At 38.0% G+C, this 21,822-nt stretch overlaps 2 protein-coding genes across 10 annotated transcripts in view; one reads left to right on the top strand and one right to left on the bottom strand.

Moving 5' to 3' along the window:
- Positions 1 to 21,622, bottom strand: part of ZNF529 (zinc finger protein 529) — an 83,185-nt gene extending 61,563 nt beyond the window's left edge. For all 3 annotated transcript variants that reach the window (XM_032390298.1, XM_032390299.1, XM_032390295.1), the window contains exon 1: positions 21,329 to 21,622. The gene's annotated coding sequence lies outside the window, so the exon portion shown is untranslated. The remainder of the gene's footprint in view (positions 1 to 21,328) is intronic.
- ZNF382 (zinc finger protein 382) overlaps positions 21,617 to 21,822 on the top strand; it is a 27,751-nt gene continuing 27,545 nt past the window's right edge. For 3 of the 7 annotated variants that reach the window (XM_032390270.1, XM_032390268.1, XM_032390264.1), the window contains exon 1: positions 21,617 to 21,690. The gene's annotated coding sequence lies outside the window, so the exon portion shown is untranslated. The other 4 variants (XM_032390269.1, XM_032390266.1, XM_032390267.1 and 1 more) reach the window with 3 other exon arrangements.

Here is a 21,822-nt window from a genome sequence, read left to right as displayed (position 1 = left end):
TAAATGTAGACAGACTCAAAGAATTAGAAAAACATTTTTTATTTGGATAAGGACTTTCAACTGTAAAGCCATTAGATTAATGGGTATATATTCATGGAACGCAAAACTAAGACCACATAGATTACAAGAAGGAAAACTGAACTACAGAATGAAGGAGTCAAACTGCTTTCATCCTAATTCATTGTGTTTTTCCATCTTAAAGAGTCTATCATATATTATACAGTATGTATTGTGATAAAGTACTAATTACCATCTATGATATAGTCTAAAAAACCACCCATGAACTTTCACATATATATCTAGCAAAGGGTCTAATTTCACATCTGAACTCTACTTATTCTTGAATCAAAGAGGAAATACAAGCTAAAATTTTAAAACTCATAAAAAATAATTAGAACACTATATATCAGATCTTATGTGAAAAGATAGAGATATTTTCAGAAGAAAACTCAGTGTCTTACATGTAGTGCTGAAAAAAAAAGTCAGAAAAAGTTTAAGAGAAATTGTAAACCTTTAGGTATTACAAGTTTGGGGTTTCCCAGGATGATTCTAGCAAATTATTGGTAGAAGGACTTACAGAATTCACTAAAAGCTACTACAGTCAGAGTTACAGTTTATTACAGTGAAAGGATACAAATTAAAACAAGGCCAGAGTCCAGAAGTCCAAGAGCAAAGCTTCCAGGTGTCTTCTTGCAGTCAAGTCATGGACAATGCTCTTTTTCTAACAACAGTGTGTGACTAAGCATGGAGTACTGCCAGTCAGGGAAGCTCACCTAAGCCTTGGTGTCTAGAGTTTCTACAGGGGCTCAGTCACATAGACATGGCTGACTGCCTGCACGGCTAACTTTAGTTTCCAGCCTCTCCAGAAATTGAGCCAATTAATGTTGCATAGCTCAAAACTCCAACCATAAATCACATTGTTAGACTATCTGGTGTTTACAGGTAGACAAAGACATTTACAGGACAGGGCATTCTAAGGACTTAGTGATCACCTCCCAAAAGTAAAAGGCAAAGGCAAGAACTCATTTTGTATAAGGTTAATTCTTTAATACACAGGAATAAATACTGATAAGATATGACAATAAATAACATCATAGTATATATTAGAAAACCTCAGAAATGAGGTGATAGAATTCAAGAATAAATTACAAATGAAAGTTCACTAGAAGTGAAGACAAATAAGCAATAAAAACCCCAATAAAACCACAGATTATATATTACAAAACAAATCAAAATTTTTAAAATATAAATTTTTAAGATAAAAAAGATATAAACAGCCAGGGGCTCATGTGTCTACCATAAAAGTAGTGAGTTCTGGATTAAGGAGATTGATTAACTTGATATATATGTCTGCCATGAGAGTGGTGGGTCTTAGTATCAGGGCTTGCTCTATGAGAATTTCTTCCCCCAAAATTTCAAACCAGGTACAAAAAGAGAAGGGTTCTTATAGCCTCTGTGAAAGTGGTGGAAGCTGAGGCTAGTGGGGGAGTTCAGTCTTCGTGACCACAACTGGGGATAGAATTAGGGCCTAAGCCCATGTTTTGACCTATACAGAGAAACTCAGGCAGAGGTTATGATCTGCAGGGATGAAAGACTGGATACATGCAGGGTAACTGAGTAATAAGTAATAAATAAATCAAGGCTATCTGGAACCATGTTTCTCACAGTTAGAGAGATACAAATATGTAAAGGAAGAGGTCTAAACTAAATCCTGTTAAGCTGGATTGGAATTAGAGGTGTCAGGGTACACTAAACAATTTTAAAAATTGTTTAAATTTTAACAAAACAGAATTCTATATCCAGAGGAAAATGTATTCAAGAATGAATGCAAAATAAAGACCTTTTAAAATAAAACTAACAGAATTTGTCACCAACAGACCTGCATTACAAGAAATGATAAAAAGAAGCTCTTCTGGCTAAAACAAAATGCTACCAGTGGGAAAGCAGGATCTGCAGGAAGACAGCATAAATGGCAACTCTCTGGATAAATGTACTAACTCTTTTTATTATCTTAATTTCTTTAAACTACATATGACTATTAAAAGCAAAAATTTTAAGAGTGTGATGTGGGGTTTATAATGTATGTTGATATAGTATATATAGCTAAAGTGACTATATTAATTTCAGATAAGCTAGAACCAGTGATAAAGGGACATTTCATGACAGAAGAGTCTATACATTAGGAAGACATAATTATCAGATATGTGTATGTACCTTAAAACAGCAGCAAACAATACTGCACTTGCATGACCCTAAGAATGAGTGTCCCCTTAAATTTTGTACCCCAGGGGCTTTACTCACTTCAGCATTACCATAGTCTCAAACATGATTTTAATATCCATCTCTCAGCAATTGAAAAAAAAGAAAAATATTAGTGAAGATATAAATGACATGAACTATCAACCAACTTGGACTAATTAATATTTGTACAATAATTCACCTGACGACCATCAAATACATACTTCCTTTCAAGTGCACATGGCATATTCACCAAGGTAGACTATTGGGCCATACAAAAAGTATCAATGAATTTTTAAGGATCAAAATCATATACCATGTATTCTCTGATCAAATGGGACCAAGTTGGGAATCGGTAACAATGAAGTATGCAGAAAAATCCACAAATATTTGTAAATTAAATAACACACTTCTATATAATGCCTGGGTTAGAGAAGAAATCAAAAGGGCAATAAAATATATATATATATATTTTTTTTTAGATTTTATTTATTTATTTGAGAGAGAGAATGAGAGAGAGCGAGCACATGAGAGGGGGGAGGGTCAGAGGGAGAAGCAGACTCCCTGCCGAGCAGGGAGCCCGATGCGGGACTCGATCCAGGGACTCCAGGATCATGACCTGAGCCGAAGGCAGTCGCTTAACCAACTGAGCCACCCAGGCGCCCCAGGGCAATAAAATATTTTTAAGTGATTGATAAAAATGCAACATATACAAATTTGTGGAATGGAGTTAATGTAGGGAATTTCTAGCTCTAAATGTTATATTAGAAGAAAGGTCTAGTGTCAGTAACTAGAGGTTCCACTTTAAAAAGCTAGAAAGCAAAGTAAACTCTCAGTAACTAGAAGGAAATCAGAGAAAAAATAAGTGAAATAAAATAAATATACAAGTAGCCAAACCAGAATGATTTCTTTGAAAAGAGCAACAAAATTGATTAAACCCTGGCTAAATTTACCAAAAATGAAAAACTATAAGGACAAATCACCAATATCAGGAATTAAAGAGAGCTCATCACTAAGGAACACATAAATATTAGAAGTCTAAAAGCCACTTCATTCCCACAAATCTGACAACACAGATGAAATGGACAAAATTCTTGAAAAACATAACTTACTATAAAAAAAGACACAAGATGAAACTCTAATATCTGAATAGCCCAATACCTATTGAAGAAATTAAATTTGTTACCAAAAACAAACTCCAGGCCCAGCTGATTTTATTACAGGATTTCACCAGACATTTAAGGAAGAAATAATACCAATTTTACACAAACTTTTCCAGGAAATAGAAAAGGAGTAGACAGTTCACATCTTGTTTTAAGAGGCCGGTACTACAATACCAACACCTGACAAAGACATTACATGAAAATGATATACCAAAAACTTCATGAAAATTTCTTAAGAAAATATTAGCAATACGCAATGGGGAAAAAGTCTCTTCAACAAATGGTTTTGGGAAATCTGGTCAGCTACATGCAAAGGAATGAAACTGAACCACTTTCTTACACCATACACAAAAATAAACCCAAAATGGATTAAAGACCTAAATATGAGGCTGAAACCATAAAAATCCTAGAAGAGAGCACAGGTAGTAATTTCTCTGGCATTGCCATTGCAACATTTTTCTAGCTATGTCTCCTGAGGCAAGGGAAATAAAAGAAAAATACACTATTGGGACTACATCAAAATAAAAAAAACTTCTGCAAAGCAAATAATCAACAAAACTAAAAGACAACCTACTAAATAGAAGATATTTGCAAATGACATATCTGATAAAGGGTTAGTATCCAAAATACATAAAGAACTGATACAACTCAACACCTAAAAAAAAAAAAAATCCAATTAAAAATTGGGCAGAAGACACGAACAGACATTTCTCCAAAGAAGACATACAGTTGGCCAACAGACACATGAAAAGATGTTCAACAACACTGATCATCAGGGAAATGAAAATCAAAATCACAATGTGATAATACCTCACACCTGTCAGAATGTAAAATCAAAAACACAAGAAACAACTGTTAGCAAGGATGTGGAGACAAAGGAACCCTCCTGCCCTGTTGGAATGCATATTGATGCAGCCACTGTGGAAAACAGTATGAAGGTACCTCAAAAAATTAGAAATAGGATTATCATTATGATCCAGTAATTCCAATACTGGCTATTTATACAAAGAATATGAAAACACTAATTTGAAAAGATATACGCATCCCTATGGTTCCTGCAGCATTATTTACCAACAGCCAAGATATGGAAGCCACCTAAGTGTCGACAGATAATGAATGGATGAAGAGGTGCTGCATATATACAATGGAATTTTACTCAGCCATCAAAAAGAATGAAATCTTACCATTTGCAACATGGATGGATCTAGAGGGTATAATACTAAGTGAAATGAGTCAGTCAGAGAAAGACAAATACCATATGATTTCACTCATATGTGGAATTTAAGAAATAAAACAAAGAAAAAAAGAGACAAATAAAATAACAGACTCTTAAATATAGAGAACAAACTGATGGTTACCAGAGGGGAGGTGGGTGGGGAATAGGTGAAAGAGATGAAGGGGATTAAGAGTACACTTAATTGTGGGGCACTTGGGTAGCTCAGTCAGTTAAGCGTCTGCCTTGGGCTCAGGTCACAATCCCAGGGTCCAGGGATCCAGCAGGGAGCCTACTTCTCCCTCTCCCACTGCCTGCTGCTCCCCTTGCTTGTGCTCTCTCTCTCTCATTCTTTCTCTCTCTGTCACATAAATAAATAAAATCTTTTTTTTAAGAGTTTTTATTTTATTTATTTATGTGACAGAGAGAGACACAGTGAGAGAAGGAACACAAGCAAGGGGGAGTGGGAGAGGGAGAAACAGGCTTCCCACAGAGCAGGGAGCCCAATGTGGGGCTCGATCCCAGGACCGAGATCAGGACCTGAGCAGAAGGCAGACGCTTAACGACTGAGCCACCCAGGTGCCCCTAAATAAATAAAATCTTAAAAAAAAAAACCAACAACCTAGTATCTTAAAAAAAAAAAGTACACTTAATTTTGATGAACTGAGTAATGTACCGAATTGCTTAATCACTATATTGTATACCTGAAATTAATACAACAATCTATGTTAATTACAATGGAATTTTTTTTAAAGAGGGGCACCTAGCTGGCTCAGACACTGGAGCATGTGACTCTTAATCTTGGGGTCATGAGTTCAAGCCCCACATTGGGCTTAGAGTTTATATTTTAAAAAAAGAAAGAAATTGGGTAGGAAAAACACTCCTCCTGAGCTACTCCTTTACTCTTACACTACTATGACACTTCATTTCACTTCTGGTCACCAAATGTTTGGGAGTTTTCACTCCACCAAGCAATTCTCTAACACTAGTTGGGTATTCTACAATTTAACTCAATTCTGATGCTATCTACCTGGAGGTAGCATCAGACCCCATAGTTTAAGGGCTCAGTCCCACAAGACTATCCTCCACCACACTTTCAGATGCCATTCATAAGTCCCAGGATATTGCCTGTACTTTTGACTGAACGGCCATAAATTGGGGTTCCCATGATCCCCTCCTTGGGTTTGAGCATTTGCTAGAACAGATCACAGAACTCAGGGAAACAATTATGTTTACCAATTTATTATAAAATAAAGGATACTAATGAATAGCTAGATGAGGAGTAACATAGGGCGAAGTCTAGAAGGGTCCTGAGACAAAGAGTTTGTATCCCCATGTTGCTGGGGTGCACCACCCTCCTAGTACATGGATGTGTTCGCCAACCTAGATGCTCTCCAAACCCTGTACTTTTGGGATTGTTGTGAGGCTTCATCATGTGCATGATCAATCATTAACTCGATCTCTAGCCTTTCTCCCCTTCCCATGGAGGGGTGGGGTGAAAATTCCAAACTTCTAATCATGGCTTGGTATTTCCAGTGACCATCCCCCCATCCAGGGGATGACCAGAAGTTGCCTTCTTGGAACAAAAGACATTGCTATTACCCAGGAAATTCCAAGGAATTTAAATACTCTGAGTCAGAAACCAGGGTCAAAGACCAAATATTAGAACAAAAGATGCTCCCAGTATTCTTATCACTTAGGAAATTACAAGGGTTTTAGAAGCTCTATACCAGGAACTGGGGGGGCAGAGACCAATATATATTTTTCTACTTCACACAAATTTAATCTGGAAATATATATAAGGAAATAAAACATGACCCACAAATACAAGGTTGATTTAACATTCAAGAGCCAATAAATTTTATTCATCATATTAGTGAAATAAAGGAGAAAAGACATACCACTTAGATTCTCTTTAAAGGTGGGTCGGAAAATAACATCACCAATTTGGAGTTCAGCACAATATAACACTTGGTTTATTTGACAATGGGTATGCCTTAGTTGCCTCACAATTAACATCTAGCTCCCTAAGAATCAAGGAAGGTAGAAATTATATAATGGGCCTAAGAAAGTTCAAAATATGAAGAATCGTGAAGGTATTAAAGGAGGTATTATCTTTTGCAACATTCCCTTGGCGATTTGGGGTCTTTTCTGGTTCCACACAAATTTTAGGATTGTTTGTTCCAGCACTTTGAAAAATGCCATTGGTATTTTGATTGGGATGGCGTTGGAAGTATAGATTGCTCTGGGCAGCACAGACATTTTAACAATGTTTATTCTTCCAATCCATGAGCATGGAATGTTTTTCTATCTTTTTGTGTCTTCTTCAATTTCCTTCATAAGTATTCTGTAGTTTCTAGAGTATAGATCCTTTACCTCTTTGGTTAGGTTTATTCCAAGGTATCATAAGGTTTTTGGTGCTATTTTAAATGGAATCAATTCCCTAATTTCTCTTTCTACAGTTACATTATTAGTGTATAGGAAAGCAATTGATTTCTGTGCCTTGATTTTGTATCCTGCCACATTACTGAATTGCTGTATGAGTTCTAGTAATTTGGGGGTTGAGTCTTTTGGGTTTTCCACATAAAGTATCATGTCATCTGCGAAGAGAGAGAGTTTGACTTCTTCTTTGCCAATTTGAATACCTTTTATATCTTTTTGTTGTCTGATTGCTGTTGCTAGGACTTCCAATACTATGTTGAACAACAGTGGTGAGAGTGGGCATCCTTGTCATGTTCCTGATCTTAAGAGAAAGGCTCTCAGCTTTTCCCCATTGAGAATGATACTTGCTGTGGGTTTTTCATAGATGGTTTTTATGAAATTGAGGAATGTTCCCATCATGCTGCCTGATTTCAAGCTGTATTACAAAGCTGTGATCACCAAGACAGCATGGCACTGGCACAAAAACAGACACATAGATCAATGGAACAGAATAGAGAGCCCAGATATGGACCCTCAACTCTATGGTCAACTAATCTTCGACAAAGCAGGAAAAAATACCCAATGGAAAAAAGACAGTCTCTTCAGGGGCGCCTGGGTAGCTCAGTTGGTTGGGCATCTGCCTTTGGCTCAGGTGATTATCCCAGAGTTCCGGAATCGAGCCCCGTGTCAGGTGCCCTGCTCAGTGGGGAGTCTGCTTCTCCCTCTGCCCCTCACCCTGCTCATGCTCTCTCTCTCAAATAAATAAAATTATTTAAAGAAAAAGACAGTCTCTTCAACAAATGGTGCTGGGAAAATTGGACAGCTATATATAGAAGAATGAAACTCGACCATTCTCTTACACCATACACAAAGATAAACTCTAAATGGATGAAAGACCTCAAGGTGAGACAGGAATCCATCAAAATCCTGAGAACATGGGCAGTAACCTTTTTGACATTGGCCACAGCAACTTCTTTCAAAACATGTCTCTAAAGGGAGGGGAAATAAAAGCGAAAATGAACTTTTGGAACTTCGCCAAGATAAAAAGCTTCTGCACAGCAAAGGAAACAGTCAACAAAACGAAGAGGTAACCCACGGAATGGAAGAAGATATTTGCAAATGACACTATAGATAAAGGGCTGGTATCCAAGATCTATAAAGAACTTCTCAAACTCAACACCCAAAAAAACAAATAATCAAGTCAAAAAATGGGCAGAAGACATGAACAGACACTTCTCAAGACATACAAATGGCTAATAGACACATGAAAAAATGTTCAACATCATTAGCCATCAGGGAAATTCAAATCAAAACTACACTGAGATACCACCTTACACCAGTTAGAATGGCAAAAATTGACAAGAAACAACAAATGTTGGAGAGGTTGTGGACAAAGGGGAACCCTCTTACACTGTTGGTGGGAATGCAAGATGGTACAGCCACTTTGGAAAACAGTGTGGAGGTTCCTCAAAAAGTTAAAAATAGAGCTACCCTATAACCCAGCAATTGCACTACTGGGTATTTACCCCCAAAGATACACATGTAGTGAAAAGAAGGGCCATATGCACCCCAATGTTCATAGCAGCAATGTCCAAAATAGCCAAACTGTGGAAGGAGCCGAGATGCCCTTCAACAGACGAATGGATAAAGAAGATGTGGTCCATATATACAATGGAATATTACTCAACCATCAGAAAGGATGAATACCCAACATTTGCATCAACATGGATGGGACTGGAGGAGATTATGCTAAGTGAAATAAGTCAAACAGAGAAAGACAATTATATGGTTTCACGTATTTGTGGAACATAAAGAATAGCATGGAGGACATTAGGAGAAGGAAGGGAAAAAATGAAGGGGGGGAATCAGAGGGGGAGATGAACCATGAGAGACTATGGACTCCGGGAATCAAACTGAGGGTTTTGGCTGGTGGGGGGAATGGGTGAGCCCCGTGATGGGTATTAAGGAGGGCATGTATTGCATGGAGCACTGGGTGTTATATGCAAACAATGAATCATGGAACACTACATCAAAAACTAATGATGTACTGTATGGTGACTAACATATAATAAAAAAAATTATAAAAAAAAATAAAGAAGGTGTTATCTCCAACACAAAGCTTAACCCATTCCTTTGAAAACACGGTAAAAAAATTCACCTAGCTTCTTAAAAGATAACCTTGTTATTCCAGAGAGCATATTCTGAATTATTTGAAGCAGATAGCTGCTGTTCTCCATCATCACATCCTAGTACAACTCCCTCTTGAGCAGAACCCAGATATTCTCACTTCTCTCAAGAGAAGTCTAACGCCACAATCCTGAATGTTACCCAACCCTAAAAGCACAAACCCAAGTATTACTGGTGAAATTTAAAAAATGTCTTCAAAATAGAAAGTAAGTAGATAAAGGTTTGATATCCAAGAAGGGGGCTATTACATAGCGAGCAAATAGGCTGTGGCTGGAAATCTATGGTAAGAGGAGTTACAGAAATTAGTGTTTCAGAAACAGATTCTCTACATATTTTTAAGAAATCTAGTTGTTTTAGACAAAAATTCCTATGTGTTTTTTAAAAGATTTATTTAGTTTTAGAGAGAGCCATGCATGCATGAGCTGGGAGGGGGGAGCAGAGGGAGAAGGAGAGAGAATTTCAAGCAGACTCCCCACTGAGCATGGAGCCTGATGTGGGGCTCAATCTCATGACCCTGAGGCAAAATCAAGAGTCAGATGCTTAACCGACTGAGCTACCCACGCACTCCAAAAGTTCCTATGTATTATGTGATTCCTCAATTATCCAAATACGTCTAGAAACATGGCTAGAAATGAAGAAAATAATCACAATTTACCAATTAAGTGAAATAGGGAATATAAGCAAACTGCATGCCATACACCTATCTCATAAATTATCAAAAATGTGAATTCTTACATCTTTTTTTCCATTACAGACTAAGAAAATGTAATTCATGGAATTTCTTTTGTAATATAGTATTAAATCTCTAGCTTAGATAATAGAGTTCACATTAAATTTAAAAATTTCTTGAAAACTTGGGTTCATCCTTAGGTCACATACTATGTTTTTCCTAGTTGTCATTATTTTGTTTCATATTTCACATTATTATTTCCTACCCTGTTTGGGTTTGGGTATAAGACCATTATTTTAAAATATATCCTAAGCACCTCATTTTCTTATACCAAATTATTTAGCAAATTGTTGTATTGGCTACAATATAGTCCACCTTGTAGATATATATCATCCTTAATTATTCTTTTATACTACTATGCTTAGGTCGGGATAAAAAGTCTCTAATATCTTTTCTACTGATGGAGTCTATAGTTTCAATTTTAAATCTGGATGATCCACCATCTCTCACTGAATAATTTCTTTGATTCTGGGCTAGAGGATACAAAATGCAGAAATCACATAGATAATCATGCTAAACCAGCAAAACCCTTTCAAGTACACAATATATCCTCCTTTTGGTATTCATCTTTCCATGACTAATTCTGTATGCAGGTCCCGGTCTTACTCCTATTCAATCCTAAAAGCCTCATAAAACATTGAATCTCAACACACACTAACAGTGAGATCAGTCAAGTACCAATCTTATATTTTCCTAGAAAATGCAAAGAATTTCTAAGTTTTTCCATGAGTAATCAAATGACACCAACTTCTCTATCTCTCTTTTTTAAGATTTATTTATTTAGTTGAGAGAGAGAGCATGAGCAGGAGGGGCAGAGGGAGAGGAAGAGAGAATCCAAAGTGGATTCTCTGTTCTCAGCATGGAGCCCGATGCAGGGCTCGATCTCATGACCCTGAGATCACAACCTGAGCTAAAACCGAGTCAGATGGTTAACCGACTGCACCAGCCAGGTGCACTGAGACCAACTTCTCTTAATCATCTCTTCACCATTCTTTGCATGGTCAAATACATCTTCCTCGAGGATTTAATTTTACTTCCTTGAAAGAAGGGCAAACTTATAGGAGATGCTACATATTAATGGGAGAATAGAGGAACCCTTTAGGAGGACCTTAGGTTGTTTGGCATCATCTTTAACCTATATGGGAAGAACTGGGGACAGCTTCTTTGATTTCTGTTATATAGGACATTTCAGAATAAGAAAATGTTCACATGATCTAATGTATAACTATGTTCAAGAACTAGAGAGAAAGAGGCTCATTAAAGCCATGGTTAAAAATGCTTAAAAACTTGTCAGTACTCTTCAGGGACCCCTCTTGGAGAAACACAGAGACCACAAAGACAAGAACTGGGAAAAATTGGCTATGAAACCAGATGTACCTCTCAGCTCCCAAAATGATGTACATTAATGCGAGCTTTTCTTATGTCTTCCTGCCTGCAAACAATAGCTTATGAACACACATGCGAAATGAGATAGGTAAAAGAGATTCTGGAAAGATCCAAACTTTCTATACACAAGGAATCCAATAGACAGGCATAGAAACCAAGCAGAGGTCCTCCTGTCTGAAAGTAGGATCTGACACTTGAGCAGGTGGTTTCTGGCCCATCTTCCACTCTACTAATGCTGGCCTAGACCTGAGATTGAGCACGTCTTGAACAGATATTCCTCCCTCTATTCTATTTTTCAGGGCTGCAAAGGGATGACAGCATCCACATCAAAACCTCCTCTGTGGCCCCAAGGACTATCACATATTGTAAATTCCAGTAAGGCCCATAACATTTCAGATGCCACATGTTCTTCCAGAACTTTGCCACTTGTTCATGAAGAAGTGGAGTTTATTTCTCTTCCTCTTGAATCAGAGCAGGCCTTTGTGCTTCTCTTGATGGACAGAGGGCAGTGGAAATGGTATTGAGCACCTTCCATGGCTAGGTTAGGAAAGGCAAAAGAGCTTCCTACTCTCTCAAGATGCTCACTCAAACCCAGCCATTTAGCTGTGAGGCATCCAACCAGCTACAAAGAAAGGCCACAGCTAGATATTCTAACAACAGTCCGAGGTTCCGTCTGACTGCAAGCATCAACTGTAAGTGAGCAAGCCTTCCGATGATTCCAGCTCCAAACCTTCAAACCACCGCAGGTGAAGTCAAATAGAGCAGAGACTAGCCATACCCACAAAGCTCTGCCCAACGAACAGATTCATGATTAAAATAAATGTTATTTATCATTGTTCTAAGGCTCAGCCACTAAGTTTTGGGATGATTTGTTATGCAAAAACTAGGCATGGCTGATCATCTCACACACAAAAGCAGAAAACAATGCTGTTGCAAAACAGCCTTGGCCCACTTGGGACCCAGCCTGCCCCTAGCACCAGTCCCTGAATCCTCTAGTTTAGCACTTCCTACTCCTTTTTTTTAAGTTTTATTTATTTATTCATGAGAGAGAGAGAGGCAGAAGCAGGCTCCCTGAGTAGCAGGGAGCCCGATGCAGGACTCGATCCCAGGATGCCAGGATTATGACCTGAGCCGAAGGCAGACGCTTAACAACCGACGCACCCAGGCGCCCAGCACTTCCTACTTAATCAACTACACTGGATTCCTTCAGTAACATCATTCACCACTTTTACTTTTCTCCAGAAAAGTAAATTCATGACCCTTGCAGTGTGGAAAAAGAAAAAAAAAAAAGAAGAATATATCCTGAGAACTCTATGTGATAGGTATTTTGTAAATCTAACCACGTAATTCTCATCAATGCTCTGTAATTTTAGTCTCTCCATTCAACAGAACACAAAAGGTAAATCAGTCAGCAATTTGCAATTTCAATAAGGGGGGGGGGCTGTATATGTATTCTCCAGTTGTTGGATATACTATTTTATATATGTCAATTAGGTCATTTGCTAACCTCGATCATTAATAATTTTTAGTCTCCTTGTTCTAAGTTATTGAAATGTATGTTAAAATCTTCAACAATAACTGTGATCTTCAACATGTGATTGTCCCTAATTTATACTTTTACTTTTGTTAATCTTTGATTTGTATTAGGTATTTACAATTTTGTGATTTTGTGAAATTTGTATTACTACATCTTCTTTTTAGATTTAAACATTCATCATTATGAAATGTCTCCCTGTTATCTCTCATAATATTTCTTGCCTTCAAGTCTTTTAATGTAGAGACACCAACTTTCCTTTAGTTAGTATTTGCATTATCTCTTCCATATTTCTATTTTCAACTTTTCTGTCATTATACTTAAAGTGTGTCAGCTGCTAAAATCATATAGTGTGGTTGATTTTGTTCTTTTCATTCAGTCTGACAACAGCTTTCTTTTTATTAGAGTATTCAGTCCACTTTAATTAGATTAAATTACTACTAATGTTGAGTACATCAACATTAGCTTTCATGTGTCCCCCTCTGTTTATTTGTTCTTTTATTCCACCATTCTTACTTTCTGCTGTATTAGTCAAATAATTTCATTATTTCAGTTTTCCCCACTAATTTATACTCTCATACATTATTCTTTTAGTGGTTAGCATAAAGACTGCAATATTATGCTTAACTTAGTACAATTAGAACTCTCATGCACTGCTTGTGAGAACATGACACACTGGAAATCTGTTCAGCAGTGTCTAAAAAACTAAACATAGATATATTATATAACCCAGTAATCCTACCCCTGTGGATCTCCATGGCAAAAATGAAAGCTTATGTCCACAAAGTACATGTACAATAATGTTCGTAGCAGCGGTATCAATCACTAAAGAAAAAATTAGAAACAACCCAAATTTCCAGTAACAGAAGAACAGATAAATAATCTGTGCCACATCCTATAATGGAATACATAGCAAAAACAAAGGTGCCTGTTACATGCAACAACATGAATAAATCCACAAGATGATGAAAAAAATGATTTTACTTATGTGAAATTCAAAAGATTTTTTTTTTTTTTTTTTTATTTGAGAGAGAGAATGAGAGACAGCACGAGAGGGAAGAGGGTCAGAGGGAGAAGCAGACCCCCCACTGAGCAGGGAGCCCGATGCGGGACTCGATCCCAGGACTCCAGGATCATGACCTGAGCCGAAGGCAGTCGCTTAACCAACTGAGCCACCCAGGTGCCCCGAAATTCAAAAGATTTTAAATGGGGAGGTGCACCGAGAAGATATTTTTATTGGGTGAGACCCAGTTGACAGGGTAAACTCTCCGTTCCTACATTATTCCCCTGAATAAATACATCTATGCAGGTTGCTGCCATCTGCATTCCACCCAGTAGAAACCAATGCCACATTCCTGAACATATTGTACACTTGCAATGACAAAGACAAATATTCCCAAGAGGGTACTGGAAGGGGAAGTAGGGTTGGTCAAGACACAGGAGCTACATACACATCAAGTAGAAGAAATTGCCCAGGTAAGATTCAGCTTTAGCAATAGCTGACTGGTTTAAAATAAATTACATTACTGACATTCTTGACTACTAAGGTATTCATTAAATGCAAAGTTATAAAAAATATTTATAATTAAAAATATGATCAATTATATCTAATAAATTAGGGGAAAATATAAAAATGTTCAAAACATGTTCTATAGTAAAAAAATAAAGTGCATATATGCAATGTCATTTTGCTTGTAAATATGTAATATAAACATATAGAAAAAGAAAAATGTCTGGACAGTTATGCAGTCTTATGTAGCATTGCTCCTCTGTGTTCTCTACGATTTTCTATTTAAGGCTACTTAATTTAACAGCAGCCATGTATTAATATAAATATGCATTGTAAAATTCTGTAAAAGGGGAGGGTACTTGGGTGGTTCAGTTGGTTAAGCTCAGGTCATGATCTCAGGGTCATGAGATGAGCTCTGCTTCAGGCTCCGTGCTCAGCAGGGAGTCTGCTCAGAAGATTCTCCCTCTCCCTCTGCTTCTCCCCCCTTCTCTCACACGGGCACATGCTTTCTCTATCAAATAAATCTTTAAATAAAATAAAATTCAGTAAAAAGGAAGCTATTTTTCAAAAAGATAGTAATATTGATACATGGCCACTATTAAAAAGTAGTCTTAAACAGTCTTCCCTTGAACTTTGAGAAAGTGCTCAGGATAAATAGGTACCAAGTCAGAATGGCTTTTGTTTCATTTAGATCCCAAAACCTAATTTAACACTTTGACTTTTACATATGGCCAAGGAAGTTGAAGTTTTGCCTAGAAAAGAATGGTTAAAAGTTGGTAAGAGAAGTCTCAGGTATTTATTTATTTATTTATTTATTTATTTTTTAAAGATTTTATTTATTTATCTGACAGAGAGAGACACAGCGAGAGAGGGAACACAAGCAGGGGGAGTGGGAGAGGGAGAAGCAGGCTCCCTGCAGAGCAGGGAGCCCAATGCGGGACTCGATCCCAGGACCCTGGGATCATGACCTGAGCCGAAGGCAGTCGCTTAACCGACTGAGCCACCCAGGCGCCCGAGAAGTCTCAGGTATTTATGATGTTCTAAATGCTGCTTTCATGTCTCTCTGATATATGGGTTTAATTTGCTTCTAATTAATTCCTTTTAGCCCTGATACCTGCCAAATACCTATATAATCTTGTTCTATTAGTCACACTTCACATCTAAGCTTACTAAAAATATAAGGCATGGGGCACCTGGGTGGCTCAGTCAGTTAAGTGTCTGCCTTCAGCTCAGGTCATGATCTTAGGGTCCTGGGGAGTCTGCTTCTCCCTCTCTCCCTGCCCCTCCCCCCAACCCCGCTCATGCTCTCTCTCTCAAATAAATAAATAAAATCTTAAAAAAATTGTAAGGCATAAATCTTCTTGAATAAAACCTATTTACCTCCACAGAGCTCTTATGTCATTAGTACAATTTGGTCATAACCTGAGAATGCTGTCATCAGAATGTCTCTTACATATAAATTCCCAACATGTGCTTCTTTAAAGCCTTTATCACAGTCTACATTTATTCCCACATATATTTGATCTTCTTTGTTTAATCATGAGCAAATTAACTCTTTTTAGTGGTGTCCCCTCAAGTACTAGAATAAGCTCCATGAGCAGGAACTAGATATAAAAGTAGACAAAGATTTATCTCAAGGATATTCATCACAGAGTAATTTTAGTAACTATAAATATCTCAAGGTAGGGAAAAGGTGAAATAAATTATTGGTAGCTATTATAACTATATTAGTTTTTAAAAATTATTATCTTAATTCATATTAAATGTTGAAGAAAGTCATTTGTAATGAATTAATGAGTAAGAAAGGCAGGTTAAGAAATTGAGAGGTTATATACAGTCATAAATAAGAACAAGCTCTGTGGTTAAACCTTCAATTTGTCAATCTTAGCTCTGAAAGTTACTGTGTGCCTTAGTAAGTACTTTATCTGCTCTGCCTAGATTTCCCTATAAAATGAGAAAAACAATAGTATCTGGCACCTCAGCAAGTTGTCAGGATTAATTGAAAACAAACAAACAAAATATTATCTATTTTTTATTGATGATGAAGAAACTATTTCATGTCCTATAATCCACTACTATTAAAGGAAATTCTCTTCAGTTCTTACCATTTTTTGAGAGTGAAATTTGAGTTTCTTAGGCTCCTCTTCCTTATAATGCTAATATATTACAAAGCACAGCTTGAAAATATAGTCCTTCACTAACAACATTACCACAGAGATTTTCAGAAAAAAAAGGAGGACAGCAGCTACAGAGGCACCACTCTGTCTCATAAAACTAGCTCAGAAAATCTGACCCACTTAGGTAACAAAGTGAAATTATTAACAAAAACTCAATTTTGTCCCCTGCCTAACCCAGACTTTTATGTATATTTATAACTAACATATAATTCTGTTATCTGAAATTATAAACCCAAACTTGTCAGCATAATTTATAAAATGGAGACTCCTAAGACAGTTGCTCTTGAGATATTAGTGCTGTCCTGTGAAAGTTATCCAAATCTGTAAGAAGAAAGAAAGAAAGAAAGAAGAAGGAAAGAAGAAAGAAAAGAAAGAAAGAAAGAAAGAAGAAAGAAGAAAAAAAAAATTCTGGGTATCCTTACTTGATAATTTGTTCTCCTGGAATTATTCATAAATTGATATCTATATAATTCCAAAAGGTACAAACAGTCAAAAGGTTTGTCAAATGAGTTAGGCATCATTGTCCCTTCCTTCTTATACCAACTGATAAGGTTAATTTGTATATCAAAGCCCTCAAAATGGAGGCCACCCTAGTGGCCTGGACCACATCACAAATCTAAACTTTAGTCAGTCTGCACTTACAGGAAACACCAGTCAAGAAAACCTAACATATACCAATCACAATCCGTCATCTCAGCTTTAGCTAGCTCACCTTACCCTAAAAAATAGGACCTAGTAGTCTTTTAAGGAAATCCCTGACCTCTTAGTCAATCATACCATTTCTGTGTTGCCTCTTCTAACATTCTAGAAAACTCTCTCTTGCCCAAAATCCCTCCGGAAAAGTGTTCCATTGCGTGTGAGGCACAGTACTCCCCCAATCCATGGATTGTTTTCCTTTGAATAAAAAACATCAAACTCATCACTAAATTGTTTTAGTTTTGTCATTTGACACTACAGACATGGAGGTGTAACAAAACCAGTGATTGGATTGTATTCCTTCTTCAATCTAAGAGGTCTTATTTTAATGACTAGTTCTTGTAAATTTTTCTAGAAACACAAAATCATAAACATACGCACAAGGAAAAGTTTAGAAGAACGTACACCAAAATGTTAGTGACTATTTCTGAGTACTTTTTTTTAAGCTTATTTACTTTTTGGTAATCTATACACCCAATGTGGGGCTCAAACTCACAACCCTGAGATCAATAGTCGCATGCTCTTCTGGCTGAGCCAGCCGGGCACCCCTAAAATTATGAGTACTTTTAACGTTCTATTTTATAAGTTCAACTTGGATTAATAATTTTTTCAAGAAGACTATGTTAATTTCATCATCAGGAATATAGAACAATTTCCATTTAAAGCATTTTTCTAAAAAGAATTGTAGGATGGGCTATCTTCTTATTATGAAAACTGTGAGCAAACAGGCTGGCAAAATAACTGGTAACAGCACTAAAACCAGTGTGACTTAAACCTACCAAGTCTTGTGCCCTCTTTTACTTTATTTCATCAATATGAGACACTTTCCGTGTTACGATTCCCCTGTGAATGAGCACAACTCAGGTGACATTTTCAGAGTAAACTGTTTGGTCCATAGTAGAGGCTTAATAAAAGTGGCTTTATCATTGCCTTTTGCCACTGAATGTCCGGTTAATGTATTCTATTGGATATAATCCTTGAAAGATTGCCAAGAAATGCCTATATTAAACTTTATATTTATAATTTAGCAATTTCTTGAGTATTTTTGTTCATAAACATGAATACTGCATAGCATTACATTTTTTATTTTTTATATCAGAATATCTCTAATATTAATTTGGATGTAATGTGATTAACAATATTAACATAATACAGGAAATTATTTTTAGACAAACTCCTCCTAAACTCAACTTCCAAGTATAAGTATTTTTTTATTATTATTTATTTATTTATTTGACAGAGAGAGACACAGCGAGAGAGGGAACACAAGCAAGGGGAGTGTGAGAGGGAGAAGCAGGTTTCCCGCCGAGCAGGGAGCCCGATGCGGGGCTCGATCCCAGGACCCTGGGATCATGACCTGAGCCGAAGGCAGATGCTTAACGACTGAGCCACCCAGGCGCCCCTCCAAGTATAAGTTATTATAACTAAGTTAGTGGTTCAAAACATGTTTGGGTCATGTGTACCTTTGATAGTATCATAAAATTATAGAATTTCCCCCAAGAAAAATATGTATTAATAAAATAAATATGCAATAATTGGATATACAATTCTAAGGCAATTCATTTAAGGTGAAGGATTCCTGTTTTGTTTTTTTTTTTAAGATTTTATTTATTTATTTGACACAGAGAGAGAGAGAGAGAGCACAAGTAGGCAGAGCGGCAGGCAGAGGGAGAAGCAGGCTCCTCACTGAGCAGAGAGCCCCATGTGGGGCTTGATCCCAGGACCCTGGGATCATGACCTGAGCCAAAGGCAGACGCTTAACTGACTGAGCCAGCCAGGTGCCCCGAATCCTTGTTTTAGATCATCTGGGCATCTGGCCCATTTTCTCACTTACAAATGCCTATTACAATTAACTTCTCATTTTCATTGCTCCTTATCTATGAATGTGGACTTAGATTATCCACATAATAACATGTTTTTAACTTAAGCACTTATTGTCAGTCACTGTTCTAGTGCCCTATTAATATTAACTCTCCTAATCCTCATAAAACCCTTTGAAATTCATACTATTATTGGCATTTTACAAACAAATTATGGAATAGAAAGATATTGAACATATTATCCAAACTCACAAATACTAAATGGCAAAACTAAGATTTTAAGTTAGATTAGGGGTCAGCAACTTCTGTAAAGGACCAGATAGTAAAAATGCTAGGCTTTGTGGGCCTAAAGGCAAAATCAAGGATATTGTGTAGTGCTTATTTAACGAGAGAGATAACAAATTTCCACAAACTTTTTAATTGACCAAATTCAAAACTTTATTTGTAGACACTGAAATCTGAAATTCATATAATTTTCACATGTCAAAATATGGCTCTCCTTTTGATATGTTTTTAATTACTGAAAAATGTTAAAAACCAGTCTTAGTTCACAGGCCAAAAAAAAAAAAAAATAGGGCACAAGCTGGATTTGGCCTGCTGGGTCAAAGTCTGCTGATCCCTGCTCAAGACTCAGAGACCATTATATAGTACACTGAAATCAATCAAATTATCTACCTTGCCATTTTTCCACTCGTGTGTCTGAAGAATATCTAAAGTACCAAATGTATAATTCTACCTAAACATTGGTCTCTTCCTTAACAAATCATTGTGTAAAGTGAAAAAAGACTATTTCTGCATCACGAGAATGCTCAGGACAAAAAGCATACAAGGGGAGGTGTTGGCAAGTGGCTATATGAAAATTAACTGTAGGAAGAGCATTTGATGAGGAACTGGGAAAGGAGATCCAACCTCATGGTACCATCATTAACTGGGAAGAGAAGGCCTAGAGACCAGGTCAATGTATAAGCCACTATTTGGCAGGGCATTTCAGATGAAGTTATTCTATATCCCGAAAAACAAAAATGAAATTTCATAAAACAAAGAGAAAGCTCAAAATGACTTCTAGCTTGGCTTTGAGATGTGAACTATAACAATGTTCTCTCATTGCTCTTCTTTTGGAATACAGCAAAAATTGGAAGGAAAATGGAAGGACAACATAGCAGGCCTTTCCTGGAGCCCAGACAGGCTAAACAAGAACACACTTCCTCATCACTAGCAAGCCCCCATGATATGTATTAAACACACACTAATGGAAGTCTGAGAAAGACTGGAATACTGTTGACTCTTCCTTGTATCATAAGGAAAACGAAGGTTCACTGAAGCCTGGGACTGGAATCTGTTTCTATGTTCACAGCAGTTTTCTGTCAACAGAGCTGTAAAAATGCTGTGGATCTGCAATATGCAGTCTGACCCCACAGAGCTGCCAAGGGGAAGATTCAAAGAAGTAATCCTACTCTTGGTGCCGCAGTATCACGTCTTCCCAGGACCCTGCCTTGGGGGCAATTCCAGCTCTAAAATCGCCACAATAAACACAGGGCTATGCTTTTTTAATTGTAACCTTCACTCTAGGTCTCAAATGTTCAACTTCCCTTTGACAGCCATTTTTGTGCAACTAGCATTTCTGCACAGTGTGGTTATAGGATGAAATGACAGAGACAGTGAAAGAAAACCCCGTACAAAAAATTCCAAGTGGAACTTACAATTGGGTCAAGAATAGGCTATACTTAATGTACTCTATTCCTTCAATACGTTAAGCACTAGGCTGGACAATACATACAGGGTGCACTGATGAAGGCATGAAGGCAACAAAGGCCATCCTTTAGAACAGGGGGCCCCTGTGGTTAACTAGGGGCTCGAAGTCTCTGACAAGCACAGAATGAATCACACGGGGATCTTGTCCACAGATTCCTCAGCACCAGAACTGCAAAAATGAAGCCCTACCTTACCTAAAAATAAAAAAGCTACACTAAGCCAATTCTCATTAGCCTCCGGTTGGTCACAATAGAGCTGTCATGGAATCACTCGATCACAGTACAACACAACTCACAGTCACAGCTGACCACGGTCATAAAAAAGGCTCCGCCCCCACACAGTCCCAGGAGCCTAATGTGCACCACTCAGGGCCTCCCCACCGTGCGCGCGCGCACACATACACACACTCTGACACACACATACACTCATCACATCCCACACCTACGCTGCCACACAATCACGCACACACGCGCGCACACACACACACACGCACACACTCACCTTCTCCACACAGGCCTGACGCTCCTGCTCCACCTGCTTATTACGCGCCTGGGAAACTGCGGGCGTCCCGCGGTGAGCTCCTCCTGCACCCAGACCCCGGTCACTTCAACTCACCAAACGGAAAACGGTGACCTCAAGCCTAGCGGAAAATGAACACGAGGCTGAGATTCACTAGCTCCCCCAGGGCCTGTGAGAAACGCAGACTACTCTGGAAAAGCGCGGACGTTGACACAAACAGTCCCGAGAGCCGGTAGCTCCGACAGCTGGGCTACTAACGCGCCGCCCCGTGGACTCCTGGGAGCTCCGGCCCACGCGGGAGTGCGCAGGCGCAGATCACTGATCCTTGGCCGGGGGTGAGGTTGGTAGGTCCTAGGGGCTCTGAGGAGGCGGGAACCCGGAGCTCGGACCGAGAGGGCAGACTAGGGAGCCGGTCCCGGAGGGGAGGCCAGGGAGGAAACAGGGAGTTCAAGCGGGCCTGGTAATTCTGAGGAGGG

Source organism: Phoca vitulina, unplaced genomic scaffold (genome assembly GCF_004348235.1).
Source record: "Phoca vitulina isolate PV1807 unplaced genomic scaffold, GSC_HSeal_1.0 scaffold58, whole genome shotgun sequence".
Taxonomy (NCBI): Eukaryota; Metazoa; Chordata; class Mammalia; order Carnivora; family Phocidae; genus Phoca; species Phoca vitulina.
Note: the sequence above shows the minus strand (reverse complement) of the source record. Positions and strands in the feature narration are given on the sequence as shown.